This window comes from Nycticebus coucang, chromosome 7 (assembly GCF_027406575.1).
Source record: "Nycticebus coucang isolate mNycCou1 chromosome 7, mNycCou1.pri, whole genome shotgun sequence".
In the NCBI taxonomy this organism is placed as follows: domain Eukaryota; kingdom Metazoa; phylum Chordata; class Mammalia; order Primates; family Lorisidae; genus Nycticebus; species Nycticebus coucang.
In genome coordinates, this window is record NC_069786.1 from 16,770,970 (window position 1) to 16,787,198 (window position 16,229).

Consider the following 16,229-nt stretch of genomic DNA (forward strand, 5'->3'; position numbering starts at 1 on the left):
GGGGAATCCATGCTCTTCCCCGAGGCCCCAGCCTGACCTTCAGGATCACCTTCTTCAACTCTTGAGTTGTTTCCCAATGGAGATTGATTATGCAGATGGGGCTGTGCACTGCCCAGTGGGTGTTAGCTTCTCTGGTAGGACATGGCCATTACCTCTCTCAACCACACTCAGGATGCTCAGGAAAACGAACCTGGGTTCTTCCTGAGACAGTTCTTGGGGCTGCATCATCCAGGGAGAGACTCTCACCCATGCAGAACCCTACTTGCTGGGAGGGCCCCAAAGATGACCTTAGCTCAGAGGGTCAGATGTGTCCACATAGGAGGGTAAATGGGCTTTGGGTGCTGTCCAGCCTGGGTCCTGCCTCCACTCTGCTTCTTAACCCACCTCTGAGCAAGTTGCTTTAGCTTTTCCAAATCCCACTCCTCTAATCTACAAAATGACCCGTCTCAGTGATCTGCCAGGAAAATTAAACAGCATCATTCTGTCCAAAGTGGTCTCTTCATCATCATAAAGGCCTATAGAAACAACCCAGTCTTCCAGGCATGAATTTTTAATTTGGGACATGCAGGATGTAACAGATTATTACATAAACACCCTCTCTGGATGCCACTTCCTGGTGTGCGTGGCCCGTGGGTTCCCTTCCTCGGGGACCAGGCCACATGGCTTATTTGCCCAGTGAGACGTCAGCCAAGGTGGTGCAGGATGAGCCTTTGCACACTGGGGCTTGCCGTCCCAGAGAGCTGCTGCCACCCCATGAGAATCAGGCTGTCTTGCTGGGAGCTGGGGTTGGGGGAACTGGAGGCTGCTGCTGACAGCCATGGCTAGATGCCAGACAGGTGGGGGCTGCTGTGGACCGTCAGCCAGTGGAGCCTCTAAATGACTGAATGACTGAGCCCTGTCAGACCCACCCTAGCTGTAGAATCATGAGCAAATCAGTGCCTTTAATTCACTAAGGTTGGGACAGCTTGATACTTGGTAATAGGTAACTGCTACACAGGGCTTTAGAAGCACAGGAAGCTCCTATCTCTTGCCCAGGGTCATAAAGTCAATGACTGAGCCCAGTGTAGGATTCACACCGGGTTTCTTCCCATCTTCCCAGTCCCTGTGCCTGTTCAGGATGTACAGCCTGACACCTCAAGGACCCTGGGGTCAAACGTTAACTGGTTTGGGAGGGGAGTCAGAATGGTACCTACAGGAATCAGTGGCTTTGGTATTACAGAATACTGGAAAAGGAAGGGCTTCCAAGGTAAGGAGAGGAATCCACAAGAGCCAGAAGGGAAATTTTCCTCTTCCAAAGGGAAACAGCAGGCACAGGTCTCGAGCCATGAGGTCAGAGGAAACAGTGGTCAAAGCCTAACTCCGACCCTGGGTTCCTTTGTGCCTTTAGACAAGTTGCTTTGTCTGTGAGCCTGTTTCCTTATCTTTAGATAGGCATAGCTGTGTCTTCCTGGGGAGGCTGCTGTGACAGCTAGAGAAGGTGACCTATGTAAATGCCCCACTCTGAGTCTGGGGAGCACCCAGGAAATGCTCCTGCTCTCCTAGGATCCAAGCACTGCCTCCCCCACCCCCTGCAGGGGCTCCAGAACATGCAGTGTGGCAGTCACTTCTCCAGGGGTCTTGCAAAGATTTGAGATGTTTGGACCCAGCAGGTGTGACAACAGGAGGCCTCTTGTAAGGGGGAGTGGGGATGGGGCCCCTAACAGGGGCCTGTTTTCAGTCTGTCCATTCAGAGTGCCTCGTTCAAAGGCAGCTACATCCTCCCAGAGGTGTCACTGATCCCAGGACCCCGTCTCTGTCAGCAAGACCGGTGGCTGCACCCTCTTTACCTTTAAAGGCTGACCTGTGGCCAAGAAGTCAGACGTGCGCATCAAAAAGCTGTGCTTCCCACGGGCTAGCCAGCCCCAGGTCCCCTGAGAGCCATATCACAGCCCTCCCAGCTCTGGCTCGTCCATGTTCTCACGCCTCCCGCAGTGTGGACAGCCAGCCTTAACTGAGCACCCACCGCACTCCAGGGCGTCCCTTCCGTCCTTGTCTGCGGTCACTCCTTCGGTTATTGTATTAGTTTCCTAGGGTGGTTGTAATAAGGTGCCAGGGTAGCTTAAAACTACAGAAATGTCTTCTCTCACTGTTCTAGAGGCCACAAGCCCAAATTCAAGCTCTGAGGTGCTGGGTGGAGCCCTCCTTTGCCTCGTCTTTGCTTCTGGCACCACCTCTGTTCCTTGGTATTCTTGGCTTATACTGACACCACCCTATCTCTGCCTCTGTTGTCACATGGCCTTCTCCCCATGTGTCCGTCTGTGTGTCTGTCTTCTTCCTCAGGACACCAGTCACCTCATAAGGTCCAGCACACTCTGGCAGGAAGCACTCATCTTCACTCAATTTCATCTGCAAAGATCTTATCTCCAAGGAAGGTCATGGCCACGTCTACCAGGGATGAGGACTTCAACATCTCTTCTGGGGGGACATTAGTCAACTCACAGAAGTATGCAGTGAAATTGTGTTGAGCACTTCTCTATGACGAGGGAATAATAGTGATATTATAATAAGGAAGTGCTTATTTGCCCCAGTGACCATTCTAAAAACTTTATGTATATTAATCAACTGAAATCCTCTACGAGTGAGTATTGTTATTCTTTCCATTTCACAATTGAGGAAACTGAGGTACAGAGGAGTTAAGTGAATAACCCAAACGTGCACAGCTCACAGTGGTCTAGCTGGATGGTCCCAGCTAGCACCCTGCACTGCCTCTGAGCCCCTCGGCCTTCAGTGGAGGGGTTGGCCGATGGGGTGCACACAAGTGTGCAAAGGGCTGGCCCCTGCTCCCCCACTGTCTACTCATCTCAGGGTCTGGCCACAGATTTTAATACCATGAATTATACAATCTGGCCCTGGTTTTTACTGCTTCCTTTAAGGTTTTTCTTCAAGATCTTAGTAACCAGCAGAGTAACATGTTCCCTCAAAACATGTCACTATGTTACTAGGGTGACCTGAGCCCCGTCAGGAATGTGTCCACTGTTCCCCCAGCATGTCTGTATGATATCAGACCCCCAAAGGCAAGGGCATGTGAGGTGTTAAAGACCCCAGCCAGCCCTCAGATCCTGTTTGTGGCCAAGTCTAAGGGAAACTGAGGTCCCAGAGGTGGACACATGTCCAGAGTCACACGGCAAGTTGGTGCAGGACCAGGGTTGGCCCCAGGCCTCGCCCTCCTCAGGGTTGTGCTCTTCCCACTGCTGCTCACCCCCTACCACATGCCACTTGTTCCTGAAGGGGACCGTCACCAATTGGCAGATATGTGTCATTTTCAAATCATTCCTTGAATGGGGACAGGAGGGGCATTTGGGCCCACCCCAGAAGTCAGGGTCACATTTAGGGGTAGAAGTGCCCAAGCCTTGGCCGAGTCTAGCTGTGCCTGCACCCACTGCCATGCCAGGTGTCTCCAGGAGACCGCCCCTCAGTCAGCCTGCAGGCCAGGGCAGGACTGGTCTGCTGCCCTCCCCTTGGATAGGGATTTCACACCCAGGAAAATAATTTCCTGGTAAGGAGATTAGAAGGCATCACCCGCTCTCGGGAACAGGATGGGGCCCGGGTGAGGCAGGAGAGGAACAGCGGGAGAGGCTGGGGGCAGGCGGGGGCATGGGAGGAAGTGTCACTGTCAATCAGGGCGCTGACCCATCTAATCCAGCCTCCTGGCTCTCCTGATCCCAGGGACAGATGCCGGGTAAAAAGGTGCAAACTCAGTGGGCTCGGTCCTCCCTGCAGGCCTGCAATACAGGCCCTTTCATGGAGAGGCAGCTTAATCTTGCCAAGAGATAAACGGTCCGAAGACGCTCCTCCCGTGTGCTTTCGTGGTGCCTCACACACAGAGCTACAGGAAATAACCCTCAGAAAGCAAGTTCCCTTTAGTCGGGGGTGTCATGCACTTGGTGGAGGCTGTGATGGAGTTGGGGAACTTCCAAGGACTTCCCTCAGTGATGAGGTCTCACAGTCTCTGGCCTCATTCATTCATTCAACAAGCATTGACTGACCTCCTAACAACGCTCCAGGTTCGGATGAGCTCATAGTCCCAAAAAGGCATGGTAAGTGACAGAACAGGATTATACCACCGCCATCCATCCGTCCATCCATCTGTCCAGGTATTATAGGCGAGGTTTCAGTTTGGCCAGGCACAGGATTTAAAGAGAAGTGGCTGCAAGCCTTACTCACATTCTACTCGGCCCCCTGTTGAGCAGTGAGGCCCCGATGCAGTTCTCACCTTGCAAGAAGGCTCTCTTCTTCAGCTCAACTCTATGCAAGGCTTCACTCAATTCACTTATACCAAGAACTGCTTGCAGGTGCCAACAAAGAGGTGGCCATGCTGGCCTTGAGCACTGAGGTATCATCCATCAGAAGGCACTAAGAAGACCAGTAGTGTGCTGGGGGCAGCAAGGCCAAGCTGCCAGGGACAGGTGGAGGAGGGCAGAGGTGCCCCACAGCCCAGCATCCAGCCATTCTGTGCTCCTTTGGATTTGCCAGTGGCTTCATTCATGGTGCACATGGAGAAAAGAACATAGCAGGCTTCTCAAGAACCACAGATTGGAGCCGCACAGTTTTCTGTGTCAAGGAGTGAGACACGTGTGCTGCGGGCTATGAGGGAACCAGTGGGAAAAGAGCAAGGTACACGTGAATTTAGGCCCCTCTGTAGACTCTTTGGATGCATAAGTACTGTATACGTCAGTGGCTGAGCTACAGAGTCAGCGTCTGGTCTTCAACCTGGCTCCATCCAATTTGATAAATTGTACACATTCTATGTTGCTCTAGGTGACAGCAGCAGCTCCGTGGTGAGAGAAGACACTGAAGGAGCTCGCTGGGCAGGTGGCATCTGAATGTGCCATTCCCCTAGTCCAGGGAGGGCATCCCCAAACTGTGCCACAGGGCTTCCTGGGGATAAGCCTGGCTCCACCACTTAACTAGATGAGTGGCCTTGGGAAAATTTTCTTACCTTCTCTTTGACTTAGTTTATCTACCTGTAAAATCAGGATAAGATTGTATTGAGATGTATTGGTCATTTGGGCTGTTCACAAGTATTCTGCTTCTTCTGGACACAAGGTCAGATTGTACTTCTCTAGCTACCTTTTTTAAAAAGACAACATATTCTCTTAAACATCCTTGCAACAGTCACAAAATAATTTCCCTATCTACTTTGCAGTTTTTGACAGGGGCTGGTTTGAACCCGCCACCTCTGGCATATGGGGCTGGCACCCTACTCCGTTGAGCCACAGGCACCACCCAGAGTTTCTGTACCTACTTTGAACATAAGCATTATGTTGTGACTTTCTTTAGCCAGTGAGATACGAGTGGTTTGTTACATCTCTGCCACGTCCCCTCCCACTCACCACTCCATGAAATGACCATGAAAACCACAGCCCCCCTGCCAACCTATGCTGGGCACGTGGCATGAGTAAAAACAATCCAGTTGTTTTAAGACACGAAGATTTGGTGAGTATTTGTCACCATGGCTGAACCCACCCTACACTAAATGACAGCATTTAGTGCTGCTGCAGACTGAATTGTGTCCCCCTTCTAATTCATGTGTGGAAGCCTTAACCCCCATTGTGATTGTGTTTGGGGATTGAGTCCTTAGGAGATGAGGTTTAGATGAGTCACTCAGGTGGAACCCTCACAATGGGATTAGTGCACTTGTTAGAAGTGACACCAGAGAGCTTGCTCTCTCTTCTGGAGTGCACAGATAAGGGCAAGAGAGCACAGAGAGATGGTGGCCACCTGAAAGCCAGGAAAAGTGCCCTAACTGGCTCCCCACTAAGCTGGCATCCTGACTGTGGACTGCCAGCCTCTGGACTGTGAAAAAACAAAATTCTGTTGTTTAAACCACCCAGTCTTTGTACCTTGTTATGGCAGCTTGAGCTGATTAACCCAAGCATCTCTCATAATGGTGTTGTGAGTTAAATAGTTACACACTGAGTGCGTATCGTGGTGCCTGGTATGTAGTGAGCGACACAGCACAGGTGTCCTCTGTTATTACCCCTTGCTGTGGAAAATGGAAAGGTCCTGAACTGGAGCGAAGACGAGGTGTGTCTTACTTCTCCAGCCTGTTTCTCATTCCTGTTTTCCAGAAGCTTCATTCAGTCACACAGGCACCATCACTCATTCAGCCTTCCAGCTGTCACTTGCCCAGGGCTAGCTTTGCTCCAGGCCAGAGCTTCCTGCACTCCCCAAGCCAACCTTTCCTCACCAAGCCTGGGCCCTGCTCCCTGGGTACTCCCAGTGGAAAAGGGGCCACAGACAATGACAGCTCGGATGACAAGATGACTCTAGTGGGGCCGGGAGAGTGATTGGGGTCACTTGATCTAAACCATAAGGGCGGCAGGATTCACCCAGGCAAAGGTAGGCACAAAGGCCGTGGCAGGCAGAGGGCAGGGAAAGGGCACAGGCAAGGAACCTCCGTGGTCAGGGCATCCTGAGCCCACGTGGAAACCCCCAGCAGCATGCTGGAGGGAGGCAGACCCTCTTCTGACCCCAGCCCAGGGTCAGTGGCTCTGACTATCCAATTCCAGCTCCAGCTCCAGCTCACGCAGGTCACACTTGTGTGATGCCAGGCTGGCAGGCTCTCACAACACTGCACATTTCCACAGGCTCCCCATGAGGCTGGGTCAAGCTATTAGGGGTCAGGCTCTAGAGCGGTGTCCCTGTGCTGTCCACTGACTCCTCTGGATGTCCCACAGCTACAGGCAGCCATCTGCCAGCCAGGAGCTTCCTGAGAGACCCCGTATGTGGCCCTGCCCTTCTTTCCTCTCCCCTGCGAGGTGGATACCCTATTTACAGATGGGGACACAGCTTAGAACAATCATGCATTCACAGTCACACAGGTAAGGGCAGTGTCTGGGTGCTTCTGAGCTCTGTGGTCACCCCTGGCTGACAGAGCAGAGGGGAGAGCTGGGGTGTGAGCAGGCTCCAGCCTGGCCAGGGAAGACAAGGGAAGACTATGTGCCAGATGCGTGTGTACTGGGTGCTGGGAGAAAGCCCCACTGAGGTGAAAGGGACTCAGGAGAGCCTTGGACCTGAAGGCAGATGCTCAGCTGAAGCTCACACACCCTCCTGTGTGCAGGATAAGAAGCTGGACAAAAGGGCCACCCAGGTTCAGGGATAAAGATGGCCTTAGAGTGACGCAGTGGCCTCTAGGCACAGCAGAAAGATGAAGCAAACACAAGTAGACCCCTTTCTCCCACCCAGCTCTGCCACTTAACAGTTATGACTTTGGGCAAGAGCCTTAGTCTCTCCAAGACTCAATTTCCCCATCTGTAAATTAATGGTGTTTCTCTTCTCCCAGGTTTATTAGAGTATTAAGTAAAACAGTGGAAAATATCAAGCCTTTTCTCTGGCCTCCAGCAGATTGTCTGGAATTTCTCCTCCTCCTATCCTTCACTATTCCTTTACCTTATTCTGTAAAACTTCCTCCCATCACAGACAGGCTGCACCGTGGAGCCAGAACGTACCAGTGACACGTGACCATCAAGTTCTCCCAGCATCTGATCACTCTGGCCATTTCCATCAACTGGTCGTATGTCATCTGTGAAGGTACCTTCTCCTATCTTGGCCTTATTTTATTGCTTGTAAAACAGGAAACAAGGGGATTGTTCTTATCAGTTCTGAGATCTCTTCTGGCTGTAAGAGAAGTAAGCCCTGAGAGAAGGTTATGGGGAGTATAACTTTCACAGGGCCTTGAAGAGACTTTGTTCCATGCAGTGGGAACATTATTTGTCCAGATGTATTTGTTGTTCTTTATCTCAGAGCAATGGCTCACCTGGATTGAAGACTATGTTTCCCAGCTTCCCTTGCAGCAGAACATGGCCACATAACTAATTTCTGGCAGCTTTGAGAACAAATCTTAAGCAACAGTGGTGTACCCTTGTCCTCTTCTCCTTCATCCCTTCCTTTCAACCCTGATAGTTGAAACAGCCACATGGATGCGTCCTTAGGAATGGAGACCAGGCACGGCAGAGCAATAAGCTGGAAGGAGCCCGGGCGTCTGAGGGCTTGTGGAGCAGGGCCGCCAAGCCAGCTCCTGACCACCTACTGCTGGACTTACATGTGAGAGGGAAATCGAATTCTATCTTGTGCAAGCATGGTTATTTTGGTCTATGTTATGTGCAGGCAAAAGTTAAAAGTTACCTGACAGTAGGCTGCAGAGCCTGCATATAAAGCACATGGTTTGTGAAAGTGGAAGGCACTTTAGAGCCTTGCTCATATGTGAGTGACTGCTGGCCCTTTAACCACTTTGCACAGCTGGACAGAGTCTCTTGAAAAATTCAAGCAAGTCTCACACAAGCGTATGGGTGCATGTACACATATGTACTTGCGTGTATACATGTGTGCACTTGCATGCGTCTATATACACATGTGCATGTGTGCATGTTCACAAGTATGTGTGCATGCATGAGTGTTAGTGCATATGTGTTTCGGTCTTCCCAAGATTCACCTCTTTTCAAGAAATAGAGAAGGCCTCTCCTCCATTGGGTGTGGCTGTGGTCCAGGCCTCCTCACTGCTGCTCTCTGGAGGAATCCAGTGAAGCCAACTCAGTCGCCCTGTCCTAGGGGGCTGGGATCTGAGGAGTGCCAGCGTCTCTCCCTTCATTTGCATTGTAGTTGACCCCAAGTACTTGCTGGCCTCTCCCAGCTAATGCTGCTCATTGTCTTCGTGTAAGCAGCAGCCTTGGATCACATGTGTGCACAGTAAAGACAAGTGTCTGTTAACAGCAACAATGATTAGCAATTCATGTAGTAGGTCATGTTTATACTTTCATTGTCAACGGTGGTCATTATTTATGTGAAACGAGGCCTCTCTCATTCACTGGGCATCGCTGCTATGAGTAAGGCATGTTGAAGGCTTAATAATTTTCATATGGCAGGACTCAAAGCAGGGAGGGCTGAGGCTCCCTGTGGCAGCCAAAAGAGGGGTCATCCCATAGGGGGTGCTGGCCTCACATCACAGAGAGGGAAGTGTAGCTGTGACATAAGAGAGGGAATGGTTGGGGAGCACCTGGCGGCCTTGAATAAGCTCCAGCTTCTTAGCCCAGACAAATGACCTCCCAGGATACCAGAGTTTGCAGATGTGCACTCAGACCCTTCATCAGAAGTCTAATAGAAATCGTGGAGAGCTAGGCTCCATGCTCACACATGACCAAATCTGTCATCCCTCAACAGGAAACAAATACATTTTTAGAAACTACAGCTCGTGGGAAGAAATGTGTTGTTTTGGGGAAAGAGAACAGAGTTTGGAACCAGAAAGAGCTGGGAGAGAATCTTTCTGGATTGTGTGACCTTGTACAAGTCATTTGGCCTGACTTTCCTTGTTTGTGAAATGGGATAATAATGTAGACTCCGTGTGAGACTCACATGGAGTGATTTCCCAAGAAAGCCAAACGAAAGTACCACTTTCATTCTTCTCCCATAAGCCGGCTGCATTCTGTTCTGAAACCTGGAGAAGGATTGATAAAGAATTCGGAAGGAATGTGCTTCTCTTGAGAGACGGGCACGACAAACTCAACCCTTCCTTTCGCGGTGAACGTGGGAGATTCAGAGGTCAGAGGAAGTGGTCAACAGAAAGTATGTTTATTTTAAGCAAGGATTGCGAAAGTTCTCTTGTTGGGGGCTCTGAAATCAGTGATGCCATCCACCTGGATGATTCCTGGCCTGCCCTGGGCTTGTGGAGAAGATTGGGAAGTGCTGAGGGGACATTAAAACAGGTCATTGGACTTTCGACTGGCTAAACAATTGTATTCAAAGGGGAATGACCTCTGGCCCGCTGTCAACCTGGCAGAAGTCTCCAGCAGAGTGGCTCAGAGCTCTGTTACTGTGATCGGTGGCTGCCCTGGAAAATTCTTATCAATGTGTTTGATAAAGAGTTAGAAAATGTGCTCATCAAGATGATAGAACGCAGGGGTCAAAAATCAGGGGTCAACAAAGCAGGAGCTTTTTACAAACTTACTTTTATCTTATCCTTACCCCTTCCCCAAGAGGTTGGGACAGTTGTAATATTCTCATTTTACATTGGAGGAAGCCGGCACTTAGACAGGTGAAGGGACTTGCCTGAGACCTCTTGGCTACAGCCAGAATATGAACAGAAGTCCAACAGAACTTATTCTCAAGTTGCAGGTGAAACACTAACTCCTTTTGATGCAACCAAACTCTCCACAAACTGTGGGTGAAGTCTAGGCAGGGATCATTTTCAGGCTTTGTCCACTTCTTCATTCAAACAATGTTCAACAAACTTCTAGTGTGTGCTGGCACACGGGAGGCCGTGTTGATACAGTGGGAACAAGACTACCCAGAGGAATCTTACCCTTACAGGTTGGGGACAGTAGAGCTCTGGAGGGAACAACAATTCATTACGAAGTACACAAAAAGTGAATTAAGAAATTTTGGAAGATGATAATATAGCTGAAACCTTTATTGAATACAGAATGTTCTCAACAATATTGTTCTCAACTTTTTGCATATACAGTATTTCCTAATTTAATCCTTATGCTAATCCTACAAGGTAGGTGTTATGATTTTTTTCTACTTTACCAAGGAGGAAAACTGAGACATAAAGAGCTAGAGTGTCAAAGTCATGTCACTAGTGATATAAGATGGCTGTTTACCTTCTGAACCCGGACAGTGCCCTGCCTGACACACAGGAAGGCTGAGAGGGCACTGGCCAGAGGGGGGTCAGGATGGATGAAGAAAACCCTAAGTAGGGTGGCCAGGGAAGATCACCTTTTGGGGCTGGCATCAGCCCCAAGCCACGTGAAGGTCAGAGAGCACAGCAGGTGCACAGGAGGGAGAGGTAGAGGAGGAAGTGTGAGGGAGGAGGGCGAGCTGAGAGGGGGAAGGCCCAGGAGAAGGGGGGGCAGGGAGGAAAGGGAGCTGGGAGAGGTCTGGGGAGGAAGACACACAAAGGAAGCAGCTAGCTGAGAGGAGGCAGGGGAGGAAAATGACTCAGGAATGGAGACAACTGTCTCTTGGGTAAACTGATGGCGCCGGGCGGCAGGGCCACCCAGCCAGGCTTCTGCTTCTCTGTGCGTTTGCTGGTTCCTGTCTGGCCCCCACTGGAAGAGGGTTCTTCAAGACAGGGGGTTCTGGCCTCTTTCCTGCTAGAGCCTAGGGAAGTCCTGGCTCGGTGCAGCCACGGATCAGTATCTGATGACGGAAGGAACCTTGAAGGAGGTGATGTCCCACCACTGTCCCAAGAGCTGCATGCACAAATGTCCGGGGCTGCAGAGGCAGCACTAGGAGCAAGGAGGGCCCTCAGCTGAGCGTGGGTGAGCAACTGGGAGTCTGTCCTGGGGAGAGACTCCAGAAGGTAGAGCTGGGACTGTGAAGGGGTGGAGGCAGAGGGAGAGCTCCTTCAGGACGTGGTCTAACAATCTCACGCACTGACATGGTTTGTGAAGCAGGGAGCACTCCCTGACCGTGGGTGTTCAGGCAGAGAAGAGGTGATCACAGGAGCTCATGCAGCAGGTTTCTATGTTCAACAAACAGTGTACCTACTGTGTATCAGGCCAGGGGGAGGGTGCTGGACGTACCAAGGACAGTCAGGCCCAGCCCTGTCTTCAGGACGCCACACTTGTGTGGCACACAAAAATCAATTGACAGAAAGTACCAATTAGTATGACCCGTGTGATAACAGTGGTCACCATCAAATATTGAGGGAGCAGATGAGACAAGTCCTAGAGGACTTCCTGAAGGAGGATGGAGTGAAGATGTCAATGAACAGCAGGAGCTGGCTAGCAGCGTGGCAGAAAGGTATGTCCCGCCCGCTTGAGTTGCAGGGTCCTTCACCCCACAGGTGGCCAGGCAGGAAAGGGGCAGAGACCAAGGCGGGGCTTCCATCCCTAGCCATGCCCTACCCCAACTACAGACAACTGAGCCACACCTGGAAACCACAGCTGCTTCATCACCATTGAAAACGTTTCCCCCACAACATTTAGTGGGATAGGACACCCACTTGTATAATCATAAGACATTTCCACATTGTGTTTTGTCGATGAAAGAAAAGGAATTGCTAGATTCTTCACATCTAGCTTCAACTGCTGTAAGTTGGTTTTAAATTTTTTATCACCTGTTTGTGTGAATTCATGTTTCTTGTCAAAGGGGCGATCAAGAGTTTGAAGAGTGCCTCATTGAAACCACTTGATCGATCTCCTGGTTTGGGAAATACACTATAGGGATGTAAGCTGTCACTGCTGGGGAGGCTGGGTGACAGGTGCACAAGACTCTCCCTACTGCCTGTGTAACTTTTTGTGCGTTTATAATTATTTCAAAATAAAAAAATTAAGAACAAACAAAAAAACTCTTGCTCTGTGATCTCACGTAACCACCTTGAGCATTAAACCTCTTACAAAAGTAAATTTTGTTCATGGAAACAGCTGTTTCTCATTTAATAATTTTTAAAAGATTGCTTTTGGCCGCTACATACATTTGTTGCTTATTATACTTCCTTCTATGTTTTATTTTCATTTTCTTAGCATAATTTTTCTATCAATAACACATATAGAGAAAAGACAATTCCCCCCTATAGCACCCTTGATGTCTCCTCTTTACTCAGAAGCATCAAATAAGTTGCTAACTTTCTATGTGTGCTCCAATTTAGCAGAAGTTGGGAGCTGCTGAGCAGGCACACTGGGGACCTTTGGAAAGGTGGGTGTGGAAGTGAAGGGTGCGCAGCGTTTGGAGGCAGGGGAAGGCAGACAGTTAGGGGCACCGCAGTGCTGGGGGCTGCCAGGAGGAGAGATGTGGGGCCAGCAGATGCAGGAGGTCAGCCTGGGAAGGTGCAGATCTGAAGGGCTCTGGATGTCTTTCCAGGAGGTCAGCCTGGGCAGGTGCAGATCTGAAGAGCTCTGGATGTCTTTCTAACCAGCAGAGTCCCCCAATCAAAAGAGAGAGGTGTCTGTCCCAGAGACTCTGCCCTTCCTGCCCTGGAAAGGTTTGCCTGCGCTTTCTTCTCTCAGCATTCCAGGGAAGGAGCTGAGGGGTCAGGGTTCAGGACAGAACCCAGCTGTGCCCACCCAGAGCCCAGCAGCCCTCCTGCTTCCCTCTGATACCCACACGGACCAGCCGGGCCATCAGCAGGTGCACCGAGCAGGGCCATCCAAGCAGATTCCAGGCGCTGCCTGTTCCTCCTGCCAGCTCTGCAGTGCACATGGCCTAAGTGGCCCATCCTCTGCTGCTGGGGAAACTCAGGACACCCCCAGAGCCTGGCAGGGCCTCTTACCAGGCTGGCCCACGAGTCCAGTGGATGGCGAGAACATGTCTGTCTGACGAGTCCCCAAGCTTCACCCAAGCCGAGGTCTGAATGGAAACATTATCACAATTTAATTACCTTTCACAAATGCAGCCTGAGAAACCCAACTCCTTGGCCAGAATGCCAACTTCAAACAGAGCCAGGGGTGAGCGGAAGCTGTGCTCCCCCAGGGGCGAGGGGACAGACCCGAGGAGCTGCACACCCTTTAATGAAGTTTCAAAGTGACCCACATGGGGACCAAGCGGTTCTCCCCCAGCCGTGGACAGCAAACCCCAGAGCCGGGCATGGGGGTTTTGTTTGGAACATCCTAAGGGTTTTTTTCCCCTCTCCTTTCTTTCTATTTTTTTTTTTTTTAATAAAACGGGTGATAAAAGGGTCCTGCCAGGAACCATTGTCTTCCAAAGTCTAAAGTGTTTGAAATTAATTTATCCGCTTAGGGTGGTGTATAAATTTCTCATTACGAGTGTCAGTGATGAACAAGAAACCATTCCAAGAAATGTCTCGGGCCCTTGCCAAGCCCCAGGCCCTGGGTCCCTCGCGGAGCCGGTGCCCCGACAAAGGGTTTCACACAGTCGGAGTGTTAACTATGCATGCTTTCACGTTGCCCGGGCTCAGCCAAACGCCCCGCGAGAACGACACGTCCACACCCGGGTTTATTATTCCACACAGATGCCGGCTTGTTGTGTATTTCCAGCTTTGTGGAGCATAGTGTGAGGTGTCAGGGGGTTTGTTGTTGTGTTGGGCATGTGCTTTTTTACTTTGCCCTCCCTGGCCTCCTCTTTCAGTGACCCACCCTTGTGCACCCCCAAATGGCTGGGGCAAGGGGTGTGGGGGTGGACCCGGATGGATGGGGGAGGGGATCAAATGAATTGAGTTTCTTTGAGGTGTATGTGGGGGGGTTGAAACCAAAGAGGGAAAGGGAAAGGGGAGGGGGAGGTTAAGCCCTGGGAAAAAAATGGCACCTTCAGCCCTTGCTGGGTCCAACTGCCAGCCATGCTGGGACAGGCGGCAGGCAAAGAGAGCCACCACCAGGCCACATGGCTGGCCACGCTCCTGGCTGCCTTAGAGCCCCAGCACCTGAGCCCCACCTCCCAGGCTGTTCCTGAGACTAAGCTTTGGGAGGGGGGTCCCCTGGGCCCTCCTGTCGTGTGTCAACTTCTGATTCCCAAATGCAAATGGCCACCTGACACAGCAATGACTGAAGAAATAGCAGAGTGATTCAAACCCAGGCCCCAGATAGTGCTATTGCTCAGCCTCCTGCCTGTCCCCTGCCCCAGCACTTTGCCCAGCATTTTCTCCCCACCCTGCAGATCCCACCGGTAACCCTGGTGTTCAGCTCCATGCCCCTCTGCCTGCTCTGGTCTGCCCAGTCTGAGTGCTCTGGGCTCAGGAGCACCGGGCAGGTCTTCTCCCACCAGAGGAAAACAGGGAGCTGGCCCCAGGAGCCTGGCCAGAGCTCAGCAGAGGGTGGCTTGTTCAGGGGTTACTGGATCAGGTACGAAGCTGGGATCTTACGGGGGAACACAGGAGGGCTGGCCCGGAAGCCAGGAGACCTCACTGAAGCCTGCCTTGGCCATTGACTCTCTGGTGTTCTCTTTTGTGGAAGGGCTGGGCCCAGGGATTGCTGGGCAGCAAGGCTCTGGGCTCCGAGACGGACGATGGAGGCAGGCAGCCCTGGCCGTAGATGCCACCATCTTGCACCCCAGAATCTGCAGCTCAGGCAAGTTGGGGTCATGCCCCTGGGGGCCCTGGTCCTGGGGCTAAGATGTAGAACAGGCAGCTCCGTGACACACAGACCTCTTCCTTACAGGCCCTGGCCATAGGGCTGGGCATGCTCAGACCTGGGGCCACCTCTCAGATCTTCCAGTCTCTGCTGGCGTGCTCATGCCTGGCCTCTGTGCCTGGCTGCCGAGAGCAGGGTCTCTCTGGAGTGGCTGATTGGGATGCCTGGCAAGTCACCGGCCCTGGGCGGTGGGCCAGCCTGCAGCCCCTGTGGAGGTGGCTTCATTAAAGGCCTCATGGTCCAGTGGGCAGGGCATCAGACTGGACATCTGGAGGCCTGGGGCCGGGGCCAACCTGCTGCTGCTTTGCTGGGTGACCTTAAGCAGATTACTTGGCCTCTCAGTGCCCCATCTGCCCCCTGCCTCCTCCCTGTCTGGCAAGGCTTTGGAAAGGGATATTAATGGAGCAACTTGCAGAGCCTGGAGCTACAGCACCTCAGTTTTAGCCAATCCAGCTATGCCAGGGTTTTGGCAGGGTCATGCGGGAACACTTCCTCCTGACACTCTCTGAAAGCCTCCCCAAATATCAGTTCCTGGGGCCACCCCCTCTCTGGCCTGAGAGGCAAAGCTGTGCAGAGAACCAGGAATCCCTCCTTCATAGATAGAGGCCAGGACACACTACAACTTGCAGAGGTTGGTGTCATTGCTGGGCTGGGAATTGTGTGTCTATCCGCTGGACCTTTCCCTTTCTTCCCTGAGCTGTTCACACTGTCCTCCTCTTCCAGAGCTGGTCCCCAAGGAGGTGCTTTCGAATCTACCCCTGCTAATGGCTGTGGCAGCCCCTTCAATGGCCTCCATCTTGCCCCTGTGTTGGCATTCTGGTCCTTCTTCTCCCCTGTCGCCTTCCTTACCTGCACAGCACAGGCTCCGGCATCCCAAGGCATGTGCTGTGGCCCTCCACACTTGCATGGGACTCCGAGTCCTGCCCATGCATTCCTGCCACTGGCAGGGTTCTCTGCAGCTTGTCTTCTGGGTGAGCTGATCACCCTTCATGACCTCAGTGAAGCCTCCGCTGTATGTGACACCTGCTCCAAGCTGTCCCGGAGGATATGGCCTCATTGGTCCTCCAGCATCAGAGCACCACTCACCTGGTTTGTGGGGGCCTCACAGTCAGGGTCTGCCTCTCAGCCACGTTGGGCCCACAGTGTAGACCAGGGTTTGGTGTGTAG